We start from the raw sequence: 12,721 nt of genomic DNA, 5'->3' as shown, positions 1-12,721 counted from the left end.
GGAGTTTATTCCTTTTAAAAACTTTCCAGCTGAAGAGAAAGGGAACAAGGGTGGTTGTTGCAATGAAAACCTTACTTAACACTGTAACTGTTTTTCCTTCTTTTAATAAAAGCTTATTAGGATTTTGAATGGGGTTCGCCATGGAACTAAGCAGGCTGAGGTCTCTGTACACCAAGCCCCAGACCCTGTTTAATACTGTTTAATGTTGAACAAGGACTTAGTTATGTTAACACCTTTAGCACTTTGGGCCCATTTTTTTTCGTCCAAATTAATACACCACCACAACCCCATGCACACCTGTTGAGGAGAAAATCCCATTCTGCAGTGAATAGTGGGTTCAAAGGTTCTGCACTACAATTAGTGCAGCCTATTTAAAGACAGCAATCCGTTATGTTGATCAGCACTACCTTTGCTGCCCTTTTGGGCTGGGAAATGATGAGAAGGCTGGGTAATTCCCAGGGGATGTAACTGAACTTTGCTCCAACAGGAGCGTTAGTAAATCAGGTTAGTGCCATATATTATTATCATAGCATGTAAAAGAGCTTTTCTCATTGAGAAACCAGAGCCCCATATGTGAGGAAGGAAGTGTGATCTTTAGCACTAGGCTGAACCCCAGGAGTCTGGACTGCCCTTCTGCTTAGAGACTCTCCGATAGAGGCAGAAGAAGAAAGGCTTGATCTTGAGAGAACCAGACCTTTACCGCCTCTATGACGCTGCTAGAACCTGGCACCTTGTGGTTTTGTTCCTGGTCACCTGTAAAGACCTCTTCATGCAGCCAGAAAGACCAAGTGGACCCAACTGGCATGACATGAAGCAGGAGTCCTCCTACCATCTTCCGGGTAAGTGGGCACTTAGCCCTGGAAGGGGATTTTAGTGGGTTAGTGGGAGTAGAGGAGGATTTTGTAAATAATGGAGAATGTTTTTGTAACAAGACTGTGTGACCTTTAGCTTGTAAATCCCATCTTCCCATGCTTCTGTTTTCCCCGCCAAAAGTTGTAGCTCTTGCATGTTGCATCTTGCCTTCTGGTAGCGTATGAACTATCCAAGCCAGGGACTGTATCTTCCTATATGGCTGGGAAGCATGTGGTATATTTGGGATGCTACTGCAATATAAACACTGTCAACATTTCTCAGGGGAGGAAGAAGAAATGGGTTAATGTCAAACATCTTCAGAGGGGAAATAGCAAGGGCGCAATGACATGGCTGCAGGAAGTCTCTTCATGAAACTTCTGCTGCTGCATGGGCTTAATTTCAACTATATCCCTTTGTCCAAAGTTAAAACAGTACTGCAAAAATTATTGAGTACAAAGATTGCTCAGCTCAGACCTATGTAAGGTAGGGTGATACAATTGCCTTTTCACTTGTTTATAAGCAAGAGCACACATTCTCCCCTTGAAATACAGTAGTGGTGAGGTGGGGTTGATCTATATGGAATCACAAAGGGATTAGACAATTAGATGGCTAAAGGAAGAAGTCCACAGTCACACTAGGTAGGATAAAAATATATAAGAATATACCCCCATGCTTCAGGTCATGTCTGATGGGGGTTAGGATACAACTCCCCGATGAGCAAATTGGTTTATAATTGACCGTTCCAAGGTATCGCTGATGTATTTGCTAATGTTGGAGTCAGGACACTGGTCTGATTTGATATGGTTATTCCTGTATTGTAAATGCATCAAATAGAGCTGAAGGTAACTGTGTAACAGTCGGAACCTTTGACATTTTCCTGTGCCTCTGTTCTGTCTTCTACCATGCCCATATACAATATCGGGGTTTTGATCCTATGCAGTACTTCCCCAGAAAGTCAGTACATTTCTCAGTAAATATTTCATCTTTGAGATGGATCCAGAAATATGAACCAGACCCAACTGAAAATAGCTTGCATAGGCACATGTTTAAAGTAGACACAGGCACACCCTCATTTGTGCATAATCATGAACCTATACTATACATAAAAGCTCAATTTCTGTGATTTAAAATAAGGGAAAACCCCATATAAAGAACTGAAGATAACACAGACAATCTCTAACATAAATGCTAGTTATTAGGTGTCATGTAGAGTCAGGAGTTGCCATGGTATCCATTTGTTTCTAAACCAGCTCCTCCTGCTGGAATACTTTCTCATTATTATTTCTTTCTGTAGCACAAAAGGAGCTGTCTGCACAAGATATGTTACTTTAGGGGGAAACTTGCTATGCTAGGTCTGAACTCAGAAAATTAAAATCTAAATATAAAACTATGTTTCAGCTCCGGTTTAGAGTGATCAGAAGAATGAACTTGTGGTCAAGGAGTCTTTTCAGAAACACCTGCTAATACAGAGAGAATAAATGATGACTCAGGTCTGAAACAACATTTATCTTCACAAATGAGTTTTCAGATGTCTTTTCATCAGTGACAATAAATGTCATATCCTATGCCTATTAGGTACATTTCTCATGTACATTCTCATGTACATTTTTATTTTTGCTTAACTTAGTATTAAATACTTAAATATTTTAATACTAATTATGTGCAACAGTAGTCTAATTACCATATGTCCCCTTTTCTTGATCTCATGGTGGGTGGGATGTTTATGTTCATGCCAAACTATAATTGGTTAGACCATGGCCCTCGTGTTGTTAGTTAAGATTCAATGTTTTGCTTGGTGGATTTTAGAAATAGGTGTGGCCACCTCTGTAAACTGTAAACCAATATGATAATCACTGGGTTTCAATTTACTTGGAGAAAATAACATCAGTGGAATTAATCAGATGAGATGAGAGAAAATATTGGAAAGTAATTGATGATTTAACTGTAATGTTATCTGCGGTGCAAATATTTATTTATGTTATTTTTTATTATTTAACATGTTTACTCTGATTGTACCAAGAAGCCCTAATCAGGATCAGAGTACCATTGTGCCAAGTATTGTATAGAGGTACCCAGAGTCCCTGACTCAATGAGATTCTATTCTATGTCATTTTTATACTGCACTGATCATCACTGTACTATCTAAGCACCTTCCAGCATTGTATTACGCAATGTGACTACATATCTGTCACAGCACCCCACGGCAGCATTCCTGCAAATGGATCTGTGTAGGTAGACGTCTGTACTTGAGCAGAGTTCCATTGTCTACCCACATGAACACAGTTTTCCTATGAAATCCTCAGATTCAAGGAGAAGGGACTACAAAGTTCCTACGAAAGCTGCAGCCGTCCTGGGTAGACGTTTCCTTTCCTTGTTGCTCTGGTGCTCTTCAGCCCCTGGCAGCAGGTCTCCTACAATAACCTTCATACAAGTGGCTGGCCCTCATGCAGCTGCTCAGCAGCAGTCACTCCACTAAATAAGGCATAAAGCCACACACTGAATGATGAGGATGAACAGAAGTATTGAACAGCTGCCTCATTGCCTAAGCACTGGTCATCCTGGGCTCTGAATGAGGCAGGGGTCCTGGGGGGTGGGGGGGTAGTATGTTATCATGTAATTACACACACTAATTGCATGAGCAACCTTAATTCTGGATATTTCCTTATTTGGCTGTGCAACCCAAATAACATCATTTTAATGTGTGTGTGTGGGGGGGGGGGGGGGGAGAGGGGGGGATGTTAAATGTTATTTCCATGTTGGGGTTTAAAGGAAAGATCAATTCTATTATGTGCAACTGCAACATACCCTCCTACCCCAATAATGTATCCTCAACAGGGTCTGAATCCTGAACCCTCAGCACCAAATGGTATCACTTGAGCTATTGGACTAACTATATTAGCTGGCTGTAGAGTAAGCTGTTGCCCCCGTGATCCAGACTTTAAAAGCGAATGCATAACACATTGAAACAGTGGGCTACCTATGAAACGGGGCTACTCGGTCACAAACAGCACAGCCAAAGACAAAGTGGCTGCTCTATACAGTACTTAGCACGTGGGATTCTGATCCTAATTAGGGCTTGTAACCACGCCTCAGTGGGTCACAACCGAGAGTGCCAAACTCAGGACAAACTGCTGAGAAACAGGGCAAACAAAACCCCAAACTGGTGGTTATTCTTCCATAAGATATACCAAACCAGCAACAAAAGTAAACTTCTGTTTCACCACACTGCCTAACAAGAAGTCATAAAATCAGTTTCCTTGGCCATTCCAGTCCTTGTGTTACCACTGAAAACACTGGATTTAAAAGTGAGTGGTTCTTTACAACCAGTCTCATCAAATAAAAGGTTCTTCTGATCCCAAAGGACCAGCCACATACCCAGGTCAATATATAACTTAGATCTTACCCAAAAATCACACTGATACCAATCCTTTAGTATCTAAAATCTAAAGGTTTATTTATAAAAAGAAATAAAGAAAGGTGAGAGTTAAAATTGGTTAAAGGAATCAAATACATACAGTAATTGCAAAGTTCTTGGTTCAGGCTTGTAGCAGTGATGGAATAAACTGCTGGCTTGATAAGTCTCTGTTGCTTCTAAATCAGGGATCGGCAACCTTTGGCACACAGCTCGCCAGGGTAAGCGGTTCGCCGCTCCAGGCCAATAGGGGCTGCGGGAAGCAGCGGCCAGCATATCCCTCGGCCCGCACTGCTTTCCGCAGCCCTCATTGGCCTGGAGCGGTGAACCGTGGTCAGTGGGAGCTGCGATCGGCCAAACCTGCGGACACGGAATGTAAACAAACCGGCCTGCCGGGGGGCTTACCCTGGCAGGCCGCGGGCCAAAGGTTGTCGATCCCTGTTCTAAATCACTGGACGGTCCTCAATAGAAAACACTATTTCACTAGGAGGGTGGTGAAGCACTGGAATGGGTTACCTCGGGAGGTGGTGGAATCTCCATCCTTAGAGGTTTTTAAGGCCCGGCTTGACAAAGCCCTGGCTGGGATGATTTAGTTGGTGTTGGTCCTGCTTTGAGCAGAAGGTTGGACTAGATGACTTCCTAAGCTCTCTTCCAACCCTAATCTTCTATGATTCTATGAATTCCTTGGTTAGAATGCTCCCGTTAGTATAAGTTCATAGTCTAGAGGCTTGGGCAAAAAAGAGGCTGGAGCAGGATAGAAGCCTTTAATATCCTTTGCCAGGTGGAGGGAAACCCATTGTTTCAAACAAAAACCTCAACACAGCTAGTGGAGAATCACGGGTGACCAGATAGTGTTTGGAGTCACATGGGCAAGTCACATGTTCATGGTCAATTTTGCACAGTCACAGCAGGAAATTCCATTAAGTATAGATGGGCATCTCCCATGGTCCATTGTGAGTTAAATGTTCTTTTGATGGGCCACTCAATTTGAATAGTCCCTCCAAGATGTGCTGGCTAACTACTTCGTGGGCATTACTGGAGGAGCAAACATTTGAAATCCAGGTATAGAGCCAATATTTATAACTTCAAATACAAAAATGATATATGCATACAGATACACCTCTACCTTGATATAACGCTGTCCTCAGGAGCCAAAAATTCTTACCGCGTTATAGGTGAAACTGCGTTATATTGAACTTGCTTTGACCCACCGGAGTGCACAGCCCCGCCCCCCAGAGTGCACTGCTTTACCGCATTATATACAAATTTGTGTTATATCGGTCACGTTATATCGAGGTGGAGGTGTAGCATAATTGTAACCAGCAAATCATAACCTTTTCATAGACATCTCACTTGACAACCTTTGTACAAGATTTGTTGCAAATATACAACAGTGGTTGCAACAATGATCTACATGGTCATATTTTAATCAGATACTGTCACAGGGCTTGTGGGCACCATCATAGCATAAATGTTAAATGATACAGCTTGCTCTTTCCAAGAGGCAGTGTCTAAGTGAATGGGATTTTGGGTTCCCACATTAGAGAACTGTGTTCTAGTCCCTGGTTAGGTAACCCATCAGAGTGGTGGGAGGCACTGCGTAATAATCAGAGTTGTGAAAGGTAAAGACTGATTAACATCAGTCAGCAGCAGAGCTGAATGTCAAACCCAGGCTTTCCTGATTCCTAAGTATTGGTATGTGTGTCTGCTCTGTGGGTTTTAGAATGTGGGAGAGGGGTGAGCTCTTACCATGTGATGCCCTCAGAGGGGCAGGTGTTGGGAGAATGTGCTGAGTTCTGGCTGGAGAATACCAGCCACAGTGTGTCCTTGCCCTAAGATTGTTATATGTTCTATCTCCTAGGATGTTCTATAACCTACAATTCACTCCTTCCTGCCCCACCTGGTCTGAGGGAGATTGAATCTACTACAGGGGCTATTTATTTCCCCAGGGTTTTTCTGAGGTGGTGATTTTGGAAGAAGGGATTTTATGGGGCAGGGTGGGGGAGAAGGTGTACTTGGTGTTCCTGAATTAGTGTAAAATGGCATGTGTTTATACTTAATACAGAATGTGTGGATCACATTCTGTGTAGGCTGCTCTTATTCATTGGAATAAGGAAATGCTCTAGCATAATGTGTCTATTGGTGAACTCTAATTATCTGCTTGATCACAAGAACAGCCCCTGGAGCTGTTCCTGCTTTTTCACATTACTCTTTGGGGTGCTGAAATTTACACAGGCTTCTGCTGACAGATTCCCTCCCCCCCAGAGTCCCCAGCTAATGTAATCATTTATTTGCTAATGAGAGCCAGGCCCTGGGAAAAGAGATTTCAGTGATAGGGAAAGGCCAGGCCCAGGAGCAAAGCTGATATGTGGCCGCAGTTGTACTGATACATATGAATGAAAGAAGCTTGTTCTAGAGGGCAACTAGATCTGGATCAGAGCTTGGTAAGGAGCCAAGGCCTGGAGGGAAACACTTTCCCCAGCAAAGTGACTTGTTCTTGCTCCCTGTAATGTTCATGGGCAGTAAGTGAGAATTGTCAGGTCTGTGGAGCCAGGGGCTGTTTTCCTTCTGTTTGAGCATGCGCCAAATAGCAAGGCCAAGCCCCAAATCGGTCATGTGCTCTCTGTCGCCTCCTCTTCTTGAACAGGTTTCAGAGTAGCAGCCGTGTTAGTCTGTATCCGCAAAAAGAAGAACAGGAGTACTTGTGGCACCTTAGAGACTAACAAATTTATTAGAGCATAAGCTTTCGTGGACTACAGCCCACTTCTTCGGATGAGAAGTGGGCTGTAGTCCACGAAAGCTTATGCTCTAATAAATGTGTTAGTCTCTAAGGTGCCACAAGTACTCCTGTTCTTCTTCTTGAACAGACAGCAACAAGCAGCTGCCCTGCCTAAAGGCCAGCGCCATCTCTCCTACCAGTGTGGCCCCACGGCCACTTTGCGGACAGCCAAATGAGGCCTCTAGTAGAATTCGGCTTGATATGAAAGTAGGGGCCTTCCCGAGAGAACTGAGACGAGAAGGCAGCTACAAGGAAAGACTGACAGCAGCTGGGATTGTATATGGAAATGGAGCCTCTAGACAGAGTCCCGTGGCAAGGAAGGGATAAAGGTCCTGTTATTCGCAGGGGTGTCCCTTTTCTGGCTATCCCCCCCCCAAAAAAAAACCCAATCCCACCCTCCTTGCCAGTATTACCATTATAAGCGGGTAACAGTATCTGTACCCGATCAGAAATTGGTTATAATATCTGCGCCCCACGAAAACAGCAGCCACAGCTGGGTTTGGGGGCACTCTTGTCACGCGGCAGCTCCCCCGCAACTTTGACCCTTTCGAATGTGATTAAAATATTTTGTTTCCACGTGGCTCAAAATTACGTGCTATTAACATCAATCAGGCGTCGCCGGAGGAGTAATTATCTTATTTACTCCGCGTTAATTTTGTTCCCCTTTCTCCGTTTAATTGAATCTCTCTCTCCATGGAAATGTGGAGTCCAGTCTTCCTGCAAGCGCTGCTCCCCCCAGCCGATCTGATTTCTCCTGCTCCTCCCTTGGCTGCCGGCTAATTAGCACCAAAATCCCATTTTACCAAAAGTGAAAGCAGCGCCGGCCCATTGCGTGCAGGCCACTCTTCCCATCTCATTAGCGTCCTCCGAGCCGCTCTGCAGGTGAGGGGAGCACTAATTGTGACAGCGCAATACGGAGTTTATGAAAGTGACGCGTTTGTGTGTGTGCAGGGAGCCATCGCTGTCACTGTTGCAGAGAAGCTCACGGCACAAAAGGCACTTGTGTGTCCCCCATCTGCTCTGCGCTTCAGATGTTCAAACCTTGGCTACGCTGTGTTTTGAGCACACAGTGCAGTGAAATCGTATATATGTGTGTGTGTGTGTGTGTTTGCAATGTAAAAATAAAGGTATGCACGTGGCTCGGCCAGTACTAACTTTGGGGAATTCTGCATGCTCAGAAAGCGTATACAGCCCCTGGATTTCTGAACATGTCTTTAAATTTCGCTTCTCCCAACCACTCACTCTAAATACTTCAGGGGATCAGTCAACTGTTCTCTATAGCAGCTTTGGGGAACCGTGTTTTCTTATATGTAGAGTACACTGTGCAGACGGCACATGGTATAGGAATTCGGAATCATGCTCATCGGAAGGCTCTGGAATAGGACCTCGAAATGTTCACGAAGAATAATAGCAAGGCCGTTTCTTTAATTTTAAAGGAGAGCGAGAAATGGTCATCAGACCCGTTGCTCAGCATCCGGGCTAGTGCATTTTTGGGAAGAGGGACATAAATCGCAAAGGGAGGACAAGCCATTGGCCATCCGGAAATAAACACCTCTACAAGGAGAGCTAAATAGCGCCAGGAAGGGCTAAAGGGGAGAGGTCATTGGTAATCTAAATAAAGGGAATGTACACTGAAGAGAGGTGGATTTCTCACGTGTGTGTTTGTGTATCTATACATATCACTTGGTTTAATTCCTAAAGCCCATCCAAGCAAGAATAATCTAGTATTTGACTGAAGAATCTCACTCTATGTAATGAAGACAAGAACAATCATCTCCGGATACAGACTTTCTCTGAGCGCACATACAAGAATGTGACTGCAGTATTAGGCAGTGAAACATTACTTTAAATTTCGTCACCTTCTAGTTTTTGGCATCTGTTCAACGGAGAGAGAGAATGTCCATAAATTGGTACAAAACGCAGAAGTGTAATGCAACAAAATGTCTGAGTGTGAGATAGAGAGGGGAAGCGGATACTGTCTAGGTTTGTAGCAGTAACTTGATTCAAGTACTCTCTACTAGGAGTGTTTCAGCTTCTGCCTTGGTTTTAGAGTCAGACAGACAGAGATTAAGTGTAAACAGAGAGATTAAAGTGCGTGGGTGTAATCTGTACTAACATAAAATAGATTTTATGTTCCCTCCCTTACTCACTGCAACAATCAAATGTATAGAATTTGATTATCAATAGTGTGTTAAACAGATCAGCGCCAAGAAGAATTGAGTCAGGGGAAACATGAATGTAAACTATCTTGTTACGTTGATGCTAAAGAAGAAATAAAAGCCAGGGGCATACACGGTTAAGAGAAATGCCCCATAGCGGCATTGTGGAGTTTTTTGTTTGGATGGTTAGTTGGTTTTTTGAAAGGGCGTATATAGCCCAAATGTTGTTTAATAAGGTGACAAGAATGCCGGAGCATGTTTATAGTAGTTAATCTAATGTCACAATAGTCCTGTAATTATTTTAAATGATACTTACAGAATCACCTAGAGCTACAGGCTAGCTTTCTAGTGTCTATCAACTGTTACATGTGTTCTTAAAGAGAATCCGCTTTCTCACTTTCCTACTTGGCTGGACAATCTACCATCAGCTGAAAAGGAGGGATAAGTACCTAGACCACAAGGGGGGAAAAGCCCAGATCAGTTAAACACGTTAATTGCTTCTGAACGGATCAAAGTGCATTCACTAGGTATATTTATTTCAATACAGTCTTGAATGAGACACGTATGAAAACACACATAATATAAGGCGTTCCTAAGGGTATCTGCTAGTTCTGTATCCTCGGTAAATTATGGGTCTCATAAAACTGGACTTTCCATTGCCATGTGTGCCTAGGTTTTCAGACAAGCGCACTAATACAAGCGTCCCTGAGGTGATGCAGCTCAGCGAAAGGAAACGTGTCCCTATCTTATTAAAATCAGCGTAGATTCAGGACAATGTCTTTAATGCTATAGGACCAGACAAGGGCGGGTTCTGCATTCCTTGATCAGTGTTTTGGGAGCTCAAAATTCGGCCAGAGGACAGAGGTCCCAGAGGCTATTTCTTTAAGCAACCCTGGGACTGGCCAGAGCGATTCCCTCAAAATCCCTACCCTATGAGTCGCCAGCAATAAATAAATAAACATACCAGCAATTTCAGAGCGTTTAAAAGACTTTATTTGCATTAAAACCTGTCCCCTTGGTCCTTTTGGAGTTGCAACACGGTTCCCTAATTCACAAACCAATCAAAGCCCTAACGAATCCGCTAGTTACGGAACAGTCGTGCCCTAGGGGGTCGCGTCCAGCTCTGATTTCTGTGGCATTGTATCTAAAGTGATGCAGGGTACACCGCGCGTTATGGTGCCTGGGTACACACGTTTTTGCCTGCATACGTTTAGAAGCCCGTTTGTGAAACGAGCCTGTTATTTTCCCGCAAGCCCCTCTTAAAATGTTCCCTTTTACAGTGACCGCATTGCACCGCAAACTGGGACCCACAACCTGCTCGTTCAACTGTCCCTTCACTGGCTAATTTCCCAGCGTAGGCTCCGCTGTGAAGTGTAGCCAGCCCCCCCCCCCCCCCCCCAAGTCTGCGCAGGAACTGACAGCAAGAGCCCCGCTTTTGTACTGACCACCCTTGCTGCCAATTCACAGCGCGACTGCCCGCCCAGGGCAGTACACAGGGCGCGTGGCGAGGCTTACGGTGAACTGGAAAGAGGGATGTATGTTAAATAACCCGTTTCTTTTCCTTTCCTTGGGCTTCGAAACTTAGCCTCACAGGTGGGTCTTCGAGTGTTCATGCTCCCTCCCTTTCGCAAACTGTGTCCCAAGGAGGAGTTGTATGCTGAGGATTTACCATGGTACAGTATTGCATTCACTCTGTTTATTAAACAAAATAACCCGCTCCCTTCTTGGACAAATGAGCTTCATTGGGACATTAGAACAGCCTTGCTTAGCCCACCATGCCATCGGTCTTTCGATTGTTTTGCAGACCTACATACTAATTTTGGAATTGTTGACGAAGTATTGGATTTCTCTGTATACCAACCCTACAAGCACTGATACCAACATACAAAAGTCACTTAGGGCACAGCTTATCTTTAATCAAAATATTACTGTACAAAATATTTCAAAATTGCCTGATTTTCAAATAATTCTGTAACTGACTCTGAACTCTGTTGGAAAAAATATTAGGGATGATTAGAAATGTTCTTGTCCACTGCGGTTCATATTACTCTGAAAGCGGAATAAATATCCTTTATATGCTGCTCCTTTTCCGAACTTTACTTTATCTACCATAGCACTTATTTTTTAAACTTTAAAAAAAATGAATGAGCGTGTTTAGGACTCATCTACTCACAGTATTGGGGCATTTATCCAAATTCTCTCCCATCCCCACAGCGACAGCCATTGTAAATAAGAAATTGGGGCCTGTATCCTTTGGTAAACTGTGTGCGTTACTGTAAACGCTGATGCTATATGCAATTTTCTAGGGTGGGTGCCCATGATTTCCCCGTTTAAATCTGAAAAATTCTGACCAACTGAATCTTTTTCAGACCCAGGGGTGGCATGAAAGGAGCTGTATGCCGTTCAAGCTGCCATATAACTCACGGGATACCTGGCAATGCTAGTCCAGTTGTTGCCCAGATGTCTAAATAGCCTCCAAGAAATGTCAGTGTCATTCTGCAGGCTTATTGCCCTCAAATGGAAACCCGGAGGCAGATGTCACTATTTTTGAACAAACATTTGAACACTCGGCCATAGCAACAGGGGAGGCAAATGTTTAAAATCAGACATTTCCCCCCCCCCCCACCCTAGTCTTTCCGCCCTCCTCCCCCAGCAGAGAACCTTTTAAAATGCGCGTCTGTGTCAAATCCCTACCTGCACTGGATGTATTGAGTTTGTGTTTGTTTAGTAATGTGTTGCTGCAATAGACCCCAAAAAACAAAAACAAAAGAAAAATGGAGACTATGATAGAAGAAAACGTCTAGCTACTCAAATGAGTGTCTGTTCTTTTTCTTTCTACTATTATGTTCACTTTATTTACCAAAATGAATAGAGGGAAAGCTTTTAGTCAAAGGACGGTTTAAAGCGTTAAGCAGCGACCAGTAATCCGCACCTAGAAGATGAAAAGGCACCGTGGAGACTTGAAGTGGTTTATGTATTCTGGGGGATGTTTTGCAAACACTTTCGTACGTTCGAAAACATAATAGTTTTTTTTGGAAATGTTTTGCGTAGACAGCAAATAGTTCGCTGTAATTTCATTTAAAATAAATAATTTTCTTCATGAAATTCCTGGATTGATCTTTGGTGTTTATTTTCAGAATTTTTTTTAAAAAGAGTTTTCACGTGTGTCTGGTTTAAACGAACTATTTCCAAGTCCCCCTGACTCCCCCCGCCCCCAGTAATGAACAGGGAGAGCTGCCTGGCTTTCTCAAAGAAGTCACCAAGATCTCCCAGTTTTCAATTCAAGCCCCCATGATTTGAATTCACTTTCAGATAGTTTTAAAGTATCTAAGTCTCGTGATGAGGGATTCTGCAGAGTGTGTATCGAAGAACCCTCCCTCATCGGTGTTTCTCCCCCAGCCTCAGTTCATGTTGTCACCGAGCCTGACAACTGTGGACTCTGCAGGATCCCAGTTTGTGCGGTTAAAAGGTAACATGCCCGCTGCACTTATTTCCCTCTCCCACCAAACACGGCTGCTG

Source organism: Chrysemys picta, chromosome 3, assembly GCF_011386835.1.
Source record: "Chrysemys picta bellii isolate R12L10 chromosome 3, ASM1138683v2, whole genome shotgun sequence".
Lineage (NCBI taxonomy): Eukaryota > Metazoa > Chordata > Testudines > Emydidae > Chrysemys > Chrysemys picta.
Note: the sequence above shows the minus strand (reverse complement) of the source record.